Below are 8,989 nucleotides of genomic sequence, written 5' to 3' on the forward strand. Positions count from 1 at the left end.
AGCAACAGCAAGGAGACACGCTGCTTTAGCTGGGTGTTGTTTATCGGAGCTTATCGAAGGCCGCTTCTCTCGCTGCCTCCGAGTGAAGGGAGCGCGCGCCCCATGTGCGCCCTGAACGCCGCCACCGCAAACCTGCGACTCGCCGCCGGCGGCCATCTTACGCAAGGGAAGCGTCGTCCCCCGCTGTGAATGGGAAAGCCGGCGATGGGCGTCATCAACACGTCACCACTTCACCTCCCCCCTCCCCACGAAGAAACGGGACACGGGGATTGGGCCAAAGCGGGAAACTTCCCTGTGTAAGATGGCCGACAGGAACGCGTACACCGCGGCAGCGCTACGGACCCCGCCCCCTCCTCCCCGTCTCCCCCCCCGCCATTATCCTCCCCGCTACCGCTATAGGCGCTGCGCGAGACGCCGCGTGATAAAAATGTTTTATAATTAATTAGGGCGCAACCTCGGTCTGTGACGTAACAAGCATAATTGTTGGGGGCGGTGTCAGCGACGTCACTGGCAGGTATCGAATTTCAAGCGTCACATCCTGCGCGTCACATCCGGCGATGACTTCGCAATCGTCACAGGCTAAATACACGTGACGCTCGCACGTGACGCTCACAAGTCCCACTGGCTCCTCGCTGGCAACACGCGTGGTCAAGATGGTGCTGCTGTATGGGGTCAAGGCGTTTGTCATGTTGACCTTGATTCACATTACCGGATTGGTTGGTTATAAAGGAGACAGTGCCAACTACCCGACCCCGACTCCATTGGTCACACAGCCCAACATAGACCCCTTGCCATGCGTTGTGTCACAGCAGCTCATGGCCGTTGCGATAGTGATGATGGCTGTGATCGAGATATTCCTGTGGCGACGTTGGAGCTGTAACCTATCCAACACCGAGCGTTACAGCGCCATGCTGTGCGAGGAAAACATGAAGCTGTGTCAAAGAAGAAGCACGGTGGAAGACGACAACGCATTCCTCAGGTTCAGGGAGGCGGAGACGCGTAAAGACAATGAGGCGTTGCGTCTAGAGATACTGCTTCGGGAGAACGCAATGGTGCTGAATCCACAGATGCTGCGTGAAAAGAACTGGCTCGTAAAGAAGGAGAATCAACGGCTGCGTCACGAGAACGAGAAGCTGATTCGTGCCGCAGCCGCCCACGCCGCCACGGCCAACGTCACCGCCAATGCCGCGGACGCTCCCACCGCCGCGAACGCCGACGCCGATGACGCCACCACCGCCGCTATCACGACTAACGAGGATACCTCCTTTGCTGCCACGGCCAACACCACATCGTCCACCAATGCCTCGGACGCTCCCACCGCCTCGAACACCGACGCTGATGACGCTACCGCCTCCATCGCCGCCACTGACACCCCCACCGCCAACGTCACCAACAAGACCAAGAAGCTTAAATTTCGATGTCTCAGAAACTTCTTTCGGAAACGCTTCAATTTGATACGTTTAAGAGCCCGAATAAAAACATCACCCACATAGAGGCAAAAGACAAAGGACCCCCGTATAGCCTTAAAAGACTGTTTGGATAATGGCTGTTAGCAAGGACGTATGACGTACACGACCACTCCTCACACACACATGGACGCACACACACGCACGTGCCTGACTTACTAATGGATTGTTCCTGATGACCCTTCGTAAGCCGCATGGTTTGTCAGTCGGGAAGCAATAATGTACTGTATTTAAATGCACATATCCGTCGGTGTCATAAAATGTGTTATGGGAAGCACTGTTAAGCTTATAAATAAGAATTATTGTATATTTGCATGTAACACTCTAAAAAATGTACTGTATGGTAAATACAACTTAAAATAAAGTAACATAAAAAGAAATTCGTTTTGTTTTCGTTACCTTGAGTCCTGATGCTGGCTTGGTTGTGTAGGAGAAATTAATTGTTAATTAAAATAATTTTGATTTAAAGCTTTGGTGACTGCAGTAATTCATATTCTTAGCTCTTTCGGTAAAGTCACGTTGAAGGGAAACAATAATAAAATATATGTAAAATAAAATTCTCACGACGTTGACTGCAACACAAACGGCAAGAAACATTTGAAAAAATGTTTTTTGCCGTTGGTTTTCACACCTGATGATGACTACTTGTGTTGCAGTCGAAACGTCGTGATAATTTTATTGTTTTATATATATTTTATTGTTTTATTGTTTCCCTTCAACGTGACTTTACCAAAAGAACCAAGAATATGAATCACTGCAGTCACGAAAGCTTTAAATAAAAATAAAGGTTTTGTTTTGGGTCGCGTAAATATCAATGCGTCGTGAAACCCGCACAAGTTATGCATATTCCCATTTTTCTCCAGTCCGTGCATCCTCCCTCACGCACTTAGCCAGCTCGTTGTAGGCAACTTTTATTTTACACTCGAACTAATCTGGAGCTGTGCCCTCTACCAGAAGAAACTCGACTCCCAGAGACCACTCTCGGTTGATGGTGGTGAAGAAGCCAAGGCTGTCGATCCCTTACGTAATTAACAGCAACGCGTACACCGCGGCAGCGCTCCCGACCCCCCTACCGTCTCCCCACCCCCCACCGTTATCCTCTCCGCTACCGCTAGGGGCGCTGCACGAAAAACCACGCGAGTTAAAATAAATAAATAAGGCGCACCTCGGTCTGACATCACAGACCCCATGTTTTTGGGGGGTTGGGGGGGTCAGCTGACGTGCCCGGCCGGTGTCGGATTCTAACCGCGTCACATCCGGCGATGACGTCACATTCGTCACAGGATAAATACACGTGACGCTCACACGCGATGCTCACACTCGAACTTGGCTTCTGTGGCAAGATGTTGCTCCTGCATGGAGTCAAGGCGGTCGTCATATTGACCTTGATTCACATTACCGGATTGGTCGATTATAAAGGAGACAGTGCCAACTACCCGACCCCGACTCCATTGTGCACAAAGCCCTACATAGACCCGCTGCCATGCGTTGTGTCACGGCTGATGGGCATTGCGATAGTGATGATGGCTGTGATCCAGATATTCCTGTGGCGTCGTTGGAGCTGTAACCTATCCGACGCCGAGCGTTACAGCGCCATGCTGTGCGAGGACAACGTGAAGCTGCGTCAAAGAACAAGCACGGTGGAAGACGACAACGCCACCCTGAGGGTGAGGGAGGCGGCGACGCGTAAGGACAATGAGGCGTTGCGTCGAGAGATGCTGCTTCAGGAGAGGGCGATGGTGCTGCATCCACAGATGCTGCATGAGGAGAGCCGGCTCGTAGAGAAAGAGAATCAACGGCTGCGTCACGAGAACGAGAAGCTGATTCGCGCCGCAGCCGTCAACGTCAGCACCTCCACCAATGTCACGGACACTCCCAACGCCGCGAACGCCAACACCAACAACGCCATCACCACGACGCCAACACCGCCGCCACTAATGCCATTGCCAAGACGAATAAACTTTAATTTTTATGGCTCAGAAACCTCTTTCATTCAACTCTTTCATTTTAAAAGTTAAAAAGCCCGAATTAAAACATCACACACAAAGGCAAAAGACAAAGAACCCCCGCATAGCCTTCACAGACTGTTTGGACAAGGGCTGTTAGCAAGGACGTATAACCTACACGACCGCTCCTCACACAAAGACTGTAGGGGCAAGTGCTGTTAGCGAGCACCTAATAAGGCCGGAACGGTACATGAGTGGGTGGGTAGCCAGCACCACGCCCGACTGCCTTTGCCTCCCCAGTGGCGATGTTTACACCGCACCAGGTACTCATTTGAGGCTGAGTCGACCTAGGGGAGGCCCGGGACCGGTTCAGATAATCGTCACTGTTGGCCGCGAGCGGGAATTGAACCCGGGTCGCCAGGATCATAGCGCAGCGCGCTAACAGCTACACTATCGCTCACACACACATGGACACACACATGGACACACACACAAGTGGCTGACTTACTAATGGGTTCTGTTCCTGAAGACCCTTCATAAGTAGAATGGTTCTTAAGTCGGGACGAGATAATTTACTGTATTTAAATGCACATACCTGTAAGTGTTATAAAATGTGTTATGGTTAAACAAAAAAGGGAAGCATTGTTAGGCATAAAAATAACAATAATTGTACATTTGCCTGTAACACTGTAAAAAATATACTGTATGGGGAATACAACTCAAAATAAAGTTACGTGAAAATAAATTAATCCGATTTGTTTTCGTTACCTTGAGTCTAGTCACGTGGTAACACTGTGGTGGTATTGTGAGTAATGTATCACGTGGTAACACTGTGGGGGTATTGTGAGTAATGTATCATGTGGTAACACTGAGAGCTGCTTTAGGGGGTATTTGGCCTACTCTTTCACACGCTTTCCCCCAAGATGTGCGACCTGCCGATCGATTAACCGCTCTAGTCGGCATGTAACAATCGCTTTTAATTCCTCGCCTAACAACAGTCGCTCATTCGTATGACACACACGGCAACGCTCAAGTGTCCCACCAGGCGAATGTGCTCACGTAAGGTGGAAAGCCAGGGAAGGGGGGAGGATGGGACAAGGGTGGCGACGGGTAGGCCCACGGTGGGACGCTCTGCTTCTGCTTGTGACCCTTCTTCCGTTCTCCGTGCCCACCCTTGGGTCTGCATGGCATCTCGTAGTCGTCGGCGGAGGGGGCACTCTCCTGCGGCGTCGGCGCACACACGGGAACGCACATCGGAGAGACGCTTTCGCGCGATTCTGCATTCCTTAAATGACTACGGCTTGACCTCGTATAACGGACCGTGCTCATAACGACAGCCCGTTTATTACGAGCATAGCTGCAGTGGCGTTAATTCTCGTGTCGATTCGCATACTTCCACACAGCGTCCGGGTTACCTTAGCCACCCTACATATATAACGATCATGCTCGCTGCCAAACATCCAATCATTGATGGGTTTTTCTTTTGTATTCTATGAATAATGTACACATGTACCTGCCTGTACGTCATGTTTTAATTTAGTATTTGTTTAGGATGCCTGTTCAAATAAACCATTAGATATACACAGCGACACATTGACGCTGTCACGTGTTTCCTCAAGGTCCAGTTTAAGTTTTCATTCCAGGTTCGCTAGTGGTTCGTTCTAAAGAGGTAATATCTGTATTTACATAACATTACATATGGGCCTTGAAACGACGCACTGCATTGTTGGCACAGCATGTACTTCCACAATGACAGAGATCCCCCGCATAGCCTTTAACAGACTGTTGGGGCAAATGCTGTTTGAGAGCATCTATTAATGCCGGTACAGCACGCGATGGAGATGGTTGGCCAGCACAATGCTTGGCTGCCCTTGTTTCCTCAAATGTGGATATTTACACAGCACCAGGTGACTATTTAAGGCTGAGACAACCTAGGGGAGGCACAGGAAAAGATTAAATATTAGCCACTGTTATTGGTCGAACTCAATTCGCCGGGTTCGGGGCGTAGTGCACTCAACCGCACCACCACTGTACTTCCATTGGCACACATAAAAGACAAAGATCTTCTAGAATTCTAAACCATGTGGCAGACGAGTTTGTCATCTGACTTAAAAATCGATCAAAATTGCCTTCAAGAAACGGGTTTTCTTTATGTTTTTACTTCTCTTCAAATGCAACGCATTTGGTTCAACGACGCTCCACAGCTTTAATTCCCCACGCGGAAAAAAATCTTCGTCTTGCCAATCAACCTACTCGTATTGTTACGCTCCAACAGAAGGGCACCTCCTCACCTCCACCCTCGGTAACACGGCTGAATAAAACATCGGGCTGGGTCCACGTCCTGGCGAGAGCCACGTAGCTGCCAACGTTTAGGGGTTAGGCTGCTTTTCTTCACAAATGTAACAAAAACTTCCTTTCCACCGCAATGAATGATTTATGCTATAATTTACAGCCCTTTATGAAACCCTTTTGACAGATGAAGGTCTCACCATGCCGTATTGGGTCATGGGGGGGAGTTGTTTGACCATACATCGCCATTTTGGTTTGTGCAAGATGGTCAATGTGGTCCCAGGACTGGTCTTGAAAAGTTACAAGTTTAAGCCTTGGGGAGGGGGGGGTCGGGTTTTTGCACCACTGGCTCAGAGTAAATGAACATTTGCCCCATTGCATGTTTTGAGCAGGAAAGGCAGCTCAACTCTCAACGAATCGATTCATCCGAATCCATCACAGCCCCGCCGCCCCGGCTCACCTTGCCAGCCCGGGACGCCGGGTCGGCGTCGCAGCTCGCGGCCGCGTCGCTCTCCCCGCCGGCGCCGGCGGCAGACTCCGCCGCTGGCGGCAGAAGATCGGAGAGCTTCAGCTCATCCTCGTTGCCGTAGCCCGTGAAGACCACGACGCACGTGCCGGCGCTGGCTTCCACCGACTTGATTGTGGCGTCGTAGACCACACCATCCTCGGACCAGGCAGCCTGGCACAGGTCGCCCGGCCTCCAATGGCACGCGAGAGGTTGGCACAGAGACGGGCAACGATTGACCCCGTCTAGCCGACACGTGCCACTGGAGCAAGCGCTGTTGGCACACCTACGAAGGACGGCAAGGAGCAACAAGGCGGCGATGCGGCCAGCACCACGCCTGGCTGCCTCAAGTCTCCACAAAGTAAACCGCTGTAGTCTGCGCTCCACCAACGGAAGAAAAGCAAAACTACATTAACTCTCTCCTGAAGAGCTCCCGTGGCTGGAAGACCTCGACATCGGCATTTAGCTGAGGAAAATTGCCATCCGCAGGACTGTGTATGCTTACGTACGATTTGTGTTCCTTGTTCTCAGTGTCATTGCAGCGGGGAACACTCAAAGGGACCGTTTGGCTAACCATCAAACTTTTGGCTCGATTTTTCACTGTGCACTTTCAGATGCGCTTCTGCGGCCATCTGGAACGCTCTTCCTTTCCGATATTAGGAAGCCACTGGAGCTACGCACTTTTACATCTAGACTGAAAACTAATTTCTTTAGAAGTGCTTTTTGTGTTCAGTTTCTTGTACTTCCCCCGCACCTCTGACTAGCGCGGTTGGCTATGTACGGTGCGAAACGTCGTGAGAATTTTAGTGTTTTATTTTTATTATTTCCCTTCTACGTGACTTTACCGAAAGAACCAAGAATATGGTGCGAAAGCAGTTCAACATACATACATGAGAATCTTTATTTAGACTGGAGGAATTCGATGAGCTATGAAGCTCATTTTCACAGATGGTCCAGAATGGGGAGGTCAGCAAGGTACAACAGCAAAAAATACAAATGAAATGATAGGAGTGAAAAATAAAGAAAATGGTTAGCAAGTCACTAAATATAAAAAAAGAATTTATTAATTACGGGAGTCCGATTTATCAAGCTTGGGCAAGGCAGCAAAAAACAACAAAACAGTCCCAGACCACACCGAGATAACACCACACAGTAGCAGTCTCTCAATAAAATGGCACATTAACACTGAGCTCGCATCTGGCTACAGCTCCAAATGGCTCACACGGTGGAGCCTAAACAGACTGAGAGTGGATTTCGGCAGAAGCAACTCTCTCACGATATCATGGGGGATTTCTACTGTTGTATATGCCCCCCTTTCCATCTTAATATTAACAAGTAATTTTTCAATACATATAGATACATATTTCTATTGTTTCTTTTAATTTTAATAATGAATAAAAACACCAAACCAGGCCTCAGCATGGCATGTGGAGGTCATATTTACCTTGACCCACTAACACGATTTTGACGTTCAGAGCCCTCCCAGGGTCAGAGGGAGCAGATAGAGAGCAGAGCGCAGCGGATTGCAAGGGGCTGACGTAAACACAAAGCCAGGGTCACTGAGAGGTTGCGTTAACCTAGGTCTAGTTAAGTCAAAAAAGCTAATTGGTTCTACATTACTATCAAAGTAACTTAAAGTCGGAATTTAACGACAGGGTAGGCTAAAGTTATTGATCTTCACACCCACTTCAATTGAACCCTGCCACAAGCTACGTCAATGTAACCATCACCCGTCTATTAATTTAATATGAAATGTATTTCCATATTTTTATAATTTCTATACGACTTGACCCGAAACGTATAACAATCAGGTTTTCCTAAGTCAACATAAATGCTCTAGCCTCCACCCATACGCAAATAATAAGCAGGGTTAAAGAGTAGAGAGGAAAAGAAATGCAAGCGCACAGCAAAACTGCAACGTAAGCAAAGGGCGATGTTAAACCCAGGGTCGGAGAGAAAGGGAAATCCCGGCCATCTCTGTATCCCTGCAGCGCGGGGTAGGAGTGTGTATACGCTTGGGGAAACACGAGTCAAACACCACAACGAGAAGCTGACTCAGACCTTGGATTGATACAGAATCATAACTGTGGAACTCTGATGAAATGAAATGTTAACTTAAAACTGTTTAACCATTTCTTTGTGCGTCGGTGAAAGTCGGAGGGAATATCGCCCCTCCCTCCAGGTTGTGCACCCAGACAGAGAGGCGCCTTCGAGACAATTTATAACATTTGATTGTTTTACTTGTGGGTTTTATGGTAGGAGTATGACAACGGAATATACCGTGGGTGATGCACAAGGACACACACTGACACACGTACGGACACACACGGACACAGATACATACGGACAAATCATGACACAGCAAAAATCGAAAGAAACCCCGCCTTGTGGGCAGGATCCAAGTGAAGGGATTTTTGGGCATAAAAAGAGGATCCTGAGCATTGAAACCTCAGTTCGACCGGGGCGGGGGGTCGGCTCACCAGGGTTCGACCGGGGGGTCGACTCTCGGGAGACAGTTCGACTCGGAGGAGCAACTCGGAAGAGTTCGACAGGAGTGGGTCGGCTCACCAGAGTTCGACCGGGGGGGGGGTCGGCTCACCAGAGTTCGACCGGGGGGTCGACTCTCGGGAGACAGTTCGACTCGGAGGAGCAACTCGGAACAGTTCGACCGGAGGGGGTCGGCTCACCAGAGTTCGACCAGTGGGTCGACTCTCGGGAGACAGTTTGACTCGGAGGTCGGAACTCGGGGAGTTCGACCAGGGGGGTCGGAACTCGGGGCGGTT

Source organism: Petromyzon marinus, chromosome 52 (assembly GCF_048934315.1).
Source record: "Petromyzon marinus isolate PM22_M1 ecotype Great Lakes invasive population chromosome 52, UKy_Petmar_22M1.pri1.0, whole genome shotgun sequence".
NCBI lineage: Eukaryota > Metazoa > Chordata > Hyperoartia > Petromyzontiformes > Petromyzontidae > Petromyzon > Petromyzon marinus.